The sequence below is a fragment of the Cupressus sempervirens genome, chromosome 1 (assembly GCF_028749045.1).
Source record: "Cupressus sempervirens isolate cs-2001-9-10 chromosome 1, ASM2874904v1, whole genome shotgun sequence".
Taxonomy (NCBI): domain Eukaryota; kingdom Viridiplantae; phylum Streptophyta; class Pinopsida; order Cupressales; family Cupressaceae; genus Cupressus; species Cupressus sempervirens.
Window position 1 is genome coordinate 80,416,096 of NC_143118.1, and position 12,662 is coordinate 80,428,757.

Consider the following 12,662-nt stretch of genomic DNA (forward strand, 5'->3'; position numbering starts at 1 on the left):
TCCCCATGATACAGTTCAAAAATGGAACTTAAAATACCCAAAGCAAGAAGGAAAAACTGAGTATGATAAACCTATCCCCCAGTGCTTCTCACGGGTAGTTCACATTCTACATCTCTCGCCATCTTCGGACATGCTTCTGTTGCTCCTCCAACTGCTCGAGCATGGTATCTACGCCTCAGCCTGAAATATTCCTTCACCTTTGTACATTGGAATAGCTGATTCAAGGCTCCACCATACAGCTCGGGTCACGTTCATTTGAAACAACGAGGTCATCGATAACATCCTTCAAGAACTTCAACTAAGTTCAGACGTATCTCCAAAATGGCCTCAACTAAGTCTTCAAGCTGAGAACATACAAGGTCACTCTTGACCATTCTCAACAACTCTAACTGAAAAGTGCTCTTCAACTGAAGCTTTGCACTAAAAAGGCTTTTGGTCCGCCAAAAACATATACAGTAGAACTTTAAGCTCCCTAGTTACAAATCTTAGTTCTGTTGCCACCTTTGAAGCGTTCACTACAATGCTTACATTTGACTCGTACTTGAGTCACACTAGGACTTCTGAAGAAAAGGAATGCAGTACAAATGGAACTTGACAAACCATAAAGTAAGAAGAAAAACTGAGCATGATAAACCTATCACTCAATGCTTCTTACAATGGTAGCTCACGTCTGCATTCCAGCCTAGTCACTTTGATGCTCCTTCTTGCAGATTGCACGAGCGATGGTAACAAAGCCTCAGCTTGAAACATTCCTTCACCTTTGTACTTCGGAAAAGCTGACTAAAGGTGTCACCATAAAGCTCCAAATGGTTGCATACTCATCAAGGTCGTGGTAAAGACCTGAAGGAACATTGGTCACCAAATGACCATCTTTGACCGAATCATAAAGCAAAGAATTTTAAAGGCATTCGCTAGCCATTCTCTGCAACTCGGGGTCACAATAGCCGTAACAGGTGCTTCTTCTGAAGAGCCTCGCACCAAACAAATTATGTAATAAGAAGTTCAAAGTATCCTCCTATCTAGATTACAAGAGATATGGCTTTCAATAGCCGAACAAATATCTCAACCCTAGGACTATACAACTTCATTACATACAATTTTATTTAGAGTAATATACTCAAAAACATACTAGCTTACTATCAACATTACCCTAAAAAGGTAATACTCAAAAAGCTGATATTGCTAGTTTGCAGAAAACTGTTCCCAACTCTTTCGGAGTTGTTCAACAGAACTTCCCTTCTGGGATTTCTCACTCCTCCGTTGCGCTTCCCCAAGGACTGCTTCATGAGTGGTAGAGACTATTGGTGCTACCTGTGCCCTAGTCTCTTGCTTGGTGGTGTCGGGTACCACCTTGATCCCTTCCCTGCCTGCTCCGAGCTGATTGGATTCTACAACAAACTTAGGGAAGTGTCGAAGTTCTAGGTGCAACTTCCAACACTTTTCTACCCAATGGCCGCTTATCTGGCAATGGCTACAGAAATTTTGGATTTTACCATGTGACTTGACCTGCTTCTTCATAGAAGACTTAGCCTCTACATGGTCAAGAGAATTCGTCTTCGACAAGGCTTCAGAGTTCTTGTCAATTTCTCTGAATCCCAATCCTAGCTTTCAAGGCCTCTGCTTTGCCTCAAGAGGATGGGTCATGCCTTGTTCCTGAATGCCCAAGCCTTTGCCGCTGTATCCCATCTTGGACAGTAGCTTCCCGTCGATGCCCTTCGTGTGCTTTTCAAAGCTTCCAATGGAGTGATGTTCAGCTTCCTCCTTCTGTTCTGATGCAGAAGATGCTTCTATCCAACCACCATGGTTGGTAGGAGCTTGCCTCAGGTACTCCAGTTGTTCGCAAAAAACACAGTGGCTGACATTCTCCTTTGAGCCAAAATTAGCCCATCTACCATGGCCACAAGGGAATTTTTGCTTCGAAAAAGATTTTACCGCTGACGATGCGGACATACTCCCAGGTGGGGTAAGTGGAGAGTATGATGAGCTCCCTGGTTGGGTGAGGGGAGAGTATGTGGAACTTCCCTCTACTCGTGGGCTTGCTGCATACATGCCCACACTCTCCAAGTGAAGAGGACTCTTTTCGATATTCTCCCTTCGAAACATCTCATGCAAACTTTGCTTTTCTCGATTAGCTTCTTTTAGAAGCCTTCGAAGATTAGCATTCTCCAGTCGAAGTTGATGATTGGCCTCCTCCAATTCTTGGATTCGATCATCTTCTTCTCGACGGTCTTGGATGAGTAGTTCTACCTTCTCCGTGATGGAGTGAATACTCGCCATCATAGCTGGAGTTACTTCCTCTCTTTCTGATGTCATTATACATACACCTACAATCACTCGTATATAATCTGCCAAACCTTGCTCTGATACCAAACTTGATCTGATTAGGACCAAGGCAATGTTATACTAAGTGGAAAATTGCAGAATAAGTGTACAGAAGCTTAATGTATAATGTTTAACTTAAAATACATTAAACATTAAGAATGACCTAAACTAGATGCAAGATAACTACAGAGAATTTGAATATTCAGAAACACCCTCGATGTGCTAGTGCAATACACAAATAAAAATTAATTAAAACTTAAAAGCACATTAAAGCACATGAAACAGTGAACAGGAGAGAGAACCAGTTTGATCTCGGAGTTCATCTGGCTGAACGGACTACGTCTCCGGGTCTATCTCAATTGAGTGACCGATGCATAAATTATGTTCTGAAAGTTGATTCCAATGCGCTACAGTCCATCCACAAAGTCGTATAAAATTCAGACTCGAAATTGTCTTGTAACAAGCACCAAGGCGCAAGACCGATTTCTAAAGAGTCAGAATGACTTTGCCTAAAACAAGGTCTGACTATAGACTCAGAACAACTGCATCATAGAGTGGCTCTCCAACAATTTCCTCTAAAATCCTCTCCTTCCTCGAATGTCTTTCGAATTGGAAAGAACGATAAATCCAGGATGCAAGAATGAATGGGAAAATGAGGATTATAAAAATGAGGAATTGTAAAAAATGAGAGTGCCCTCTAAGCCTTCATTACCCCCTTTATATACAAAAAAAATGCCAAAATTAGGCTAAAATGGATAAAGGACTTATTTATTATCCCATATCCGAAATCCCCCCTTTTTCCATTTAAGGGGATAAACCTTATCAAAATTTGGGGGCGAGTTGTTAAAAATTTAACAAAATAAACCTATTTTTAATAGGTGGTCGGATAATTGATAAGGGTTAACAGTGATTTGCGCCTATAACATCTCAAAGCGCTAAGATAGCGCAACGGCCACCGCTATTTTGGGCAGGCCGCCGGTCAGGGGTTCAAACCCTGCCGGCGGCTAATGTTTAAATATAAAGTCCGCCTTTTATATTTTAAAGCTAAGTGGTGGCTCAATGGCCACGGGCCGTGACTTGTAGCCCGCAGGTCACGGGTTCGAATTCGGTGGCTACCAAAATTAATTTTTGGTAAAAGCGGTCTCTCCTTGCCATGTGTAAACTTCCGGCTGGTCCCATTAATGCTGACGTCATCATTTCCCTCTTTTTTCTGTAACTTCAAATGATTATATCTTCTACATCTGGCCTCCGTTTTCAATGAAACGACCGTCATTAGAAAGCTCTCAGAGAGCTCTTCAATTTGAAATCCATTGTTGACCAGTTTTGGAGAGTGTGGATTTTCACCTTTCAGATGGCCTCTGTACCTGAGGTTGACCCAACTTTGACTGGCTGTAACTTAAGTGTATGGACTCCTTTTTCACCCGTTCAAGTTGCACCGGATTTAGAATTTTGTGCTCTACGCAATGGCATTGCTTCTGAGAGAAACTAGAACACTTCAATTTCAGGGCCTGAAGATCCTCCTGGATCATTGATGGTGATGCAAGCATAAGCATCCCTGAAGAGCATCTCCACAAATTTGAGAAAAACTGGCCCATATCCTAAGGCTTGAAGCATAGCAAGAATGAAAGGTCATTCGATACGATCATAAGCCTTGGCAAAATCAATCTTGACAAAGAAAGTCTACTACTTAGACTGATGGGCCCATTCCATACCTCTTCCCAAACAACAATGATGTTGTGTAGGATGTATTTGGATTTGATGAAGCCAGTTTACTTTGGGTGAACAATCAATGGCAAAAAATGGTGAATTTTGAGAGCTAGAGCTTTAGCTATAATCTTGTAGGAGACATTCAACAAGGTTATAGGTCTCCAATTGCAAATATCTTTGGGATCACTAGCTTTAGGTATGAATATAATATTTCCTTTGTTAATAATATTGCTGAGTGATTTAGAATGGAAGGCTTCAAGGTAGACTTTGAACAAATTTGGCCCAATGGAATCCCATAAAGCTTTGTAAAATTCACAAAGGAAGTCATCACACCTAGAGGCCTTGTCATCTACCATAAAGAAGATAGCTTCCTTGAGGTCACTGAAGGTGAGCATTTGCTCGTAGAAAGTGTGTTGCTCAATTGGAAATCAGTTTTGAGTAACAACAATGCATTCCTTCAAGGCTTGGTCCCTTTCTACATAATTGTCCCACGTAGTGAAAACCTTCTAATAGTGAGGTACAAAACCTTGGAGAATGTCAGCAAGGTCAAAGAGGAATTGTTGTCCTTCCCTAATTGTTTTGATCTTTATTGAGGTGTGACAAGCTTTGAGAACTTGAAAGAACTTCTTTAAAGCTTGGTCTCCAACTTCAAGCCAATGGAGGCAATCCTTAATCTAAGCACCCCTAGCAGCATTGTTGTCAGCAACCTACTTTTGATGGAAGAGATTGGCTAGTTGAAGTTGCAAATCTGAATCAAACGGATTCATAGCTATGGCCTTAGAAGCCACGCACAAATCTTTGGTGGTTGTGTCATAGGAATGTCTACGGTACAAGGCAAGTTGCCTACAGTAGATGCGGAGAAATCTTGTTGTATGGAAGATGGCATCATTCCATCATTGAATCCATCAAATGTGGGTGTGGGGTCAAGATTCCAAATTTCAAACACGCAAAATATGAGCCACAGTGAGATCATGACTCAAGAGTGATGTGTTAAGGAAAAATTGAATTTTAGAAGGACGTCTTTAAGTTGTTTGCTAGAGAATAGGAAATAGAATGGGATACTGATCTAACAAAGTCAAATCCTACAAAGGAATGATAGATAATTCTCTTTCCTAAGAAAAAGAGAAAAAATATTATGCAAAGATCATCGCACAACCAAGCCTTTTAAAAATCCTGTCAAATCCAACTCTAAAATTAGACAAGTGTGCCAAATTCCACTAGAATGGTAGCGATGAGTATTGGGTTCCAAAAGGCCTAATTTATTACGAATGTAGTACTAGGCTTCCTATTCCCCACCTATCCATCAAAAAGGTAAAATCCCTTCTTTGTCAAAGGCCAACTCAACCATATTGAAGTCCCCGCATACAACCCAAGTGGCAGGTGGCAGAAAGTTCATCATCCAATGCCACAGTTGTGATCTTTCATCAGTACCATTGGCAGCATAAACATTAACTATACTAAAGGAATGGTTATTGAAAGACAACAAAATCTGTACAATTTTGTATATGGGCTCAGAACCATGAGAAATAACTAAGAAAATCAAACAAGGGGAGAGAAGAGTAACCATAGCACCTCGACTAGCCTCATGCTAGGAAGAAAAAATAACGTTGTCTAGCCAAATACCACAAGCAGCATTGAACGAAAACCCTAAAATTTTAACTTCTTGGAGACAAACTAGATACCAAGTTGGTGTCTGGTGCCTCACACATAATATTTGTGAGGAAGGTTTGTAAGACCCCACACATTCCATGAGAGAAAATTTATGATAACAACTCTTGCATTTCATCCTCGTACCCAAGAGAGGATAAATTGTTATATAAAAAGGAATTGGTGGTGAAGGTGGGAGAAGAATCTCCGCTAAAAATGATTCTTTGCTTCTCAAAACCACCATCTAAGTTGTCTCCATGGCTATCTAAGCTACAAGACCTTTGCAAAGGTTGGGAAACAATCATAGAAGCCACATGCGGAGTGAGGACCCAAGTGGGTCAAGAGACACCCATTGATGCCCCGATCCCTTGAGAAGTAGGGTTTGAAATGAGTGGTGGCACCACCAATGTAATTAGCACAATAACAAAAGTGACTAGATCAATCTCCAACGAAGGTTGGGCGAAGAAGGACGCTGGTTGTTTTGGTGGCAAGGAAGTTTTACCCTTGCGAACAACAATTATCCACCCATCAATTTTACCATTCTCGGTAGGCTTGGCCTACAAATCTTTTCTAGGAGCTGACTTGTGAGGTACAGCTAGCAAACAATCCTTGATCTTGTGCTCGACCAATTGAAACTGATAACAAGAGTTTGGCAGGTTAAAGTAAAGGACCTTTTGGGTAAGGGGTAAGCCCCAACCTGGATGTCAATAGTTCCTTCAAAGTCATGAGAAAGGTCAACTTCAATGCAAACCCTCCTTTGAGGACGAGCATTGAAAAACTTTTCAAGTTCCATGCAAACCACATTGTCAAGGGTTTGTACAATGGCATGGATACATGACCAGCAGGCAACAGGGAGACTTGAGCCTAATTGTCCAAGGTCCATGATTGAAAACCATGTCGGTCTGGGAAGAGTTTGCTAATTGAAATAAGAAAAAACCCTTGGTGAGGCTTTGAACGCCTTCAAGTCGGACCCAATGTGGAGTCCAAGACTTAGCAACCCATTCTTTAAGCATGCTTTCACATGGAGTTCTACCCACAAAATACCCTATCAAGGTATACTTCTCTAACCATTCATAGGCATTATCAAAATCATGAATGTTGAGAACAACATCAGGGAAGGCCTTACCTCGTGAAACACTTTCAGAACAAACTTGCAAGAGCATTTGTTCTATGGAGGCACCATCAACATCCATCACAACAAGTCCAGCTCTAGTATTAGCTATTGGGCTAAAGTTGGTCAGAACCATAATAACTAAAAACCTAGTGCCCCCACAATGTGGTATGATAGGTGCATATATGAGCGCACTCCCTTACCTAAAGATCATTCCATGAGAATTTTATGAGATATCATCTCTCACATTCTTTTTGCAAAATGTGTACACCCTAAACAATCACATATGCATATTAGGATTTATCAATTTTTTTTATCTCATGTAAAATCTTGTCTTGAATTGATATTTGTAGTCATTTCAACAACTGCAATGGTGAAGGAAAATCATATTGAAGCCAATCAATTATCTATTCATATTGCATTTGAAATTCGATTTCTTCCATCACCAACTGCATTAGGTACCTTCAACTTGAACTTTTCCAATCATTAATACCCTCTTTTGTATATGCATATAACATTTCTATAATGTTAATTAAAATAATCTTATGAAAAATGAGAAAAACTCAAATTTGACCAAAATATAATTCTCTCAAATGTAGTGCTATTCCTCACTACTAAAAACTTAGATTCCTTCATTTTCATATTACCTCCTGCTATATCCAAGTTAGATCCCCCATTTAATTGATGGACAAAATAGATGACTTCATTGAACATAAGAATGGTTTCCCATACACTTATTAGTCCCTGCTCTATAAGGCAGGGAACTAATGTTTTTGGTGGTCTCTATCGCAATTAATTTTTTTGGCTAAGCATATGTCATTCCAAATACGTAAAGGTTAGATTTTAAAAATATTTTCATTATGGAAAATGTTAATTTTTAATTGGTCAATAGATAATTTCATGGGGATTAATCAATTTATTGGGGACAAGAAAATGAAGGTAAATGATTTATTGTGGACAAGAAAATGAAGGAAAAAATGCTAGAAGTGACAGTGCAACAAGTACATTTACTATGCATGTGAGTAGATGGAATATAATCACTGTTAAAAAGGTGAAAAACATTAATAACATTAATTGACATTTTGGGAAAAGAGAGTGGGGAGGGGATAACGAAAAATAGAAGGCGGTCCTAGAAGAATTTTAATTTGAATAAAGCCAAATTGGGGATTGTTAGGGAGCCTTTGAATATTCAAGTGATGGAGGATATTGATGGCAAAACCCATTATGATGATCTCATCGATCCTAGTCTGGTTGTGATTTCAGACAATGTCAGAGAAACTGGGCTTAACCTTTTGAACAACGCCAAGAACAACATGATAGATAATTTTCGGTCTATCAAGTGGTTGTTCCCTAAAATTGAATAACTCAAGGGGAGAAACAGCCAGGAAGGTGACCAAAACAGAGGCAACGACCAGGGGATCAATGAAGAGGATAGAAGCCAGGTTAGAAGCCAACTGCATATCAATGTCCAGGATCACAGGGCCGACTAGGAGGACAATCACAAAGGTTGAAAAAGAGTCCAAAGGATGGAGTTTTTCCACCAGAACTTGGCGAATTAGGTGATCGCCACCTTGAATACCTTGAATGAAAATATTAACAGCCTAGGTGAATCACTGATTAGTGTTGGATTTGGCGAGAAAATTCTGGAGAAGATCAACCTGGACAATGGGTAGGCTAAGGATTATCCGAAAGAGACCAAAGACCAGGGGGATGCTCAGAACCAGGACCAGGTGGATGCTCAGAACTAGGACCAGGAGGACGGGGACAACAAGAAGACCATGGAAGCTGCATAATCCTTGCAGGTTCTTGATAAAAAGAATTGATAGTTAGGTTGTTGTTTCTTTCCTAGTGTTACTGGTTCTTTTTTTATCTAATTTTACTGGCTTTTGTTCCTGGCCGAAGGCCGATTTTTCGATTGACTTTTGATAAGCTGCTTTGTTTGTGCTGGACTTTACTGAATACTTCTATTTTTGATATGTTATAATGCTTTCGAGTTTCAAGATCCTTGTAAATCTTGTTTTACTTAATCAAAAACATTAATAACATTAAATCCCCACAAATCTTGCCGACATATTCTTCCATAGAAGTAGTGTTGTTAGTGACTGTAACAAAGAACTGAGAAATAGTGCATAGGGTTTACTAGTATGTAGCTCTACATTCCACTTATTTTATTTTACTTTCAAACATGTTTTTCCCTTTCAGCCGGCGGTGTGCTCAAAGGGAAATATAGTTATTATTCTGCTTATCAGCATAACTATTCGTCATTTACAATGAGGCCAGATAACAATGCGAAATCCCCTTTTTTTAAACTTGTTTCTTCAGCTTTTTGACTAAGCTTGTAATATGGTTTCATGGAAAGAACATTTTTCCTGCTGAGGAAAATCATCATCTAAACTAAACGTATAATCATTGTATTTGTCCATAGAATCTTTACCTCATACTTATCATCATTTTTATTTTTGTTTTGGTCGGCATAGCCTCTTCTGCCGCAACGCACATCAAGTCCACCTGCATAAACACAACAGACGTCCTGGCTATCCCAGCCTTTCTCCTCCATTTTCTAGGGTTTAAAAATTAATTACTCTCCCTTCTGCTAAGGTTGAATCTCGTCCAATCCCCTGCAATATCTCATGGCAGAAGTTGCAAAATAGAAGCCGATACGAAGAATGTCAAATATTTGGAACCAAAGTTGCAAAAAACTTGAATAAATCCTACAAGCTTCTACAAAATATATTAAGAACTAAGAAATATGAAGTGAATTCAAGGGTAATTTACTATTTCTGCTAATATAAATGGTGGTTTCCTGGGACAGTCAAGCACCTCGAACTCAAGAAATTGAAAGAAGTGTAGTCTATGGCGCAGCAGGGAGAAGGGTTTGTGTCACTCATGAAAAAAAATATTAAAGGCTGGACATAAATAAAAATGTTGGTATGTGGTAGAAGAGAAATTAGTGCAGAGAGATGAATCAATGGAGTGTGTGAGGAGGGGCAAATCGCCACTGACTGGACTTTCTCCATGTTGAATTCCTTGCTAGGCTGGGGTCGAAGATTGTGAGCCATAGCATTGCCAAATATAATTCAAAGCTTCTTTTACTCATCCATCTTAACTCCTTGACTCATAAGGTTACTAATTAGTTGTTATTTTACCAACATTGATTTCGGACTAAGCTAGATAGAACAACCCTCCCGAAGATCATAAGAATATACTTCTGGCAGGATATAAGAAAGTCGAAGAAATGTGAAGCTGGCCTACATACATGGACTCATGGAGTCGGTGAAACTGGCCCATTTAATATATTTTTCAAAATATGCTCTGCTGTAAAGAACAATCCATGACTGCTTCACAGTCAACAATTACTGCATACATTTCTTTTTTAATTGACCTACCAGTAGCTTAAAGATATTTCAGCGATTTCTTTACAATTATTGTTCTATCTTCAATTCTGAATTTTAAATGTTCAGCTTGAAGAGAAGAGATTCACTTAATACAATTCTAGAAATATCCAGCATTTTTGAACCAGTCCAATTTGGTTTAGACAGTACGGTTCTGAATGAGTCCTATTTCTATGAATATTAATAATTATTTACATAATACATTATTTTCCCTTCTCCAAACTGTAAAATTTCTTTGTTTTGTACACTAATGCAATTATTATTGTTGGCTGCACTGCAGGCCACCGTTTACATATTAAGGTCGCACGTTTCCAATAAAACAGGTCAGTACTGTCACATGAACTAGGTTGGAAGGAAAGTACTGTCTGAAATTCAATACAGTTGGTTATATTGTCTCTATTTCTTTTAGTTTTTTCACCATCTTAAGTCATAAGTTGTTAGATGAATATGCTATATGTTACATTATTATTTTTAAAGCTAAAAACTTCTGTAAGATACATTCAAAACACGTGCACTTACCACACACTGTTCTCAATTTATCTGTAATCTAACATTTAGCTAACAACCTTATTTCTCCCAACAGTTTGCAGTTCCAAAAGTCCACAACTTACCCTACAACAGCTTGCAAAAGATTTTAATAGCTCCAACAACACCGGTGCCACTTCTCCTAAAAAATGTTGTCCACAAAGGGCCAAGAGGCTCAGCAACAATCTGCTCCAGCCTTTCCACATTTATCGATCTGCTGAATGACGAATACAACACAATGCAGTTACACACAGTAGCATCATCACACCTCCAGGTTATTACCTTGACAATACACATATATTTTATTTCAAAAACCATTTACTCCACTCATAATGCTTCTCATGCTTTTACTAACTCCACTAATCTCATGCCAGCTGACAGTCACACTCAAGACAAAGAATGTTCTACCAGCAAACAATATCTATAACATCAACTACAAAAACAACCAATACTCACTGCACTGAATGTGGAAAAAGCACAACATTCACTTTTCAACCATATCGCCAATGCACAATAGAAACAGAAAATGACATTATTGAATGCAACTTACATGGAGATCTCCTACAGCAACACTTCCCTGAGCTCTACAAACTCCAATTCCAAAAGTACACAAAAAACATTTCAAGGGCAGTGCACCTTATCCGACACTTCGAGGTGCATGGAACATTCACTCTTGCAATGGATCACTCAATCAAAGTGATAACACAAGAATCTGCCAGTGTAAGCCACTACACACTTTTGCTCCTGCATAGTTCTTGCATTTATAATCATTCGTTCACTAATTACTTCTTACTCGTCTGACAATTGCAGAGTACATAATCACAAACTCAGCTTAAACAAAATTTTCGCACAATTGTATAGCAGCGATTAAGGTGACACTAATGAAATTCAGGCAATTCTTACAGCCTCACAGTAAATAGTTCCAGTTGTCATAATGCCCAATTATAACTCTTTCACTTTGAATTCTCGCAGGAAAAATGATGGCACACAGTAGCAACAACTCACAAGGACCAAACATCTACCCTCAAATCTAGCTAATATTTTAAGCAGAAAATAGCATTTTTGTCCACTTCCTCATCATTAAAACAGAACAATGAATCTCTGTATTTTGTGTAATCCTGAAACTATATCTGTACCCACAAAAAACTCAACTGCACATATGAACTTGTATAAATTTCAACAAATGAAAAATAACAATTATGCTTTTTCTTAGCTTACAAATAATGTCTCAACTATCAACCTTCTTTACAGTACATCCAGTTCTTTCCACTTATTATTTCAAAAAGAATCACTATTCTGCTAATTGAATAAATCACATGCACGCACTCAAAAGCACATTGTCCCCAAAGGCAGGGACTCCAGCTCATCAAGAGCTCTTGTTCTATTAATGTTTTGTAAATACATGAATGGGGCCTTGATCCATATTGCTTTTCTTTTGATTTTTGGATTCATTTTAGCTGTGGCGTTTGCAATATTCCATTACTCTGCTGTTTTCCACAAAGCGGGACTCTAGCTCTGCAGAGCTCTTGTATTGTGCTATGTTTCTTTGATATATTTATGTTAAATTGAATGTAAATCTAACTGTGATATCTTTTTTAAGAAACATGGCACACTCAACTTACAAGTCAAATTCCACTTTTATCCTCTCATTAGCGAATTTGCTAATATATAACAAATCTTTGCTTAACCCTACAACATGGAGAATCATATACGGCCTCTTGAAAAATATATTAAAAGTTCTTGAAAAACATATTAGGAGTTTTGATCGATTATGTCATGTCCCCAAATTTCTGGTGACAGTTCGATTTAATTAATTTAATTAATGGTTGTCCAAGGACGACTAATTAGTTATTTTAATTAAATAAATAATATTAAAAGATAACCTTGTATTTAATAAAGTGACTTGGAAAATATTTAATAAAGTCACTTAAGGGATAAGATCAAAAATGTTCTAGAAG

At 38.5% G+C, this 12,662-nt stretch overlaps 2 long non-coding RNA genes across 2 annotated transcripts; one reads left to right on the forward strand and one right to left on the reverse strand.

The window, feature by feature from the left end:
• Nucleotides 1-9,068: 9,068 nt before the first annotated feature.
• On the reverse strand, nt 9,069-11,372 carry LOC149576325 (uncharacterized). Its single transcript, XR_016361429.1, has 2 exons — nt 11,255-11,372; nt 9,069-10,918 (listed from the first exon to the last, which is right to left on the reverse strand). It is a non-coding gene; the product is annotated as an uncharacterized LOC149576325 (long non-coding RNA).
• On the forward strand, nt 11,299-11,728 carry LOC149576326 (uncharacterized). The gene is made up of 3 exons (XR_016361431.1): nt 11,299-11,424; nt 11,515-11,576; nt 11,677-11,728. It is a non-coding gene; the product is annotated as an uncharacterized LOC149576326 (long non-coding RNA).
• The last annotated feature ends 934 nt before the right edge of the window (nt 11,729-12,662 follow it).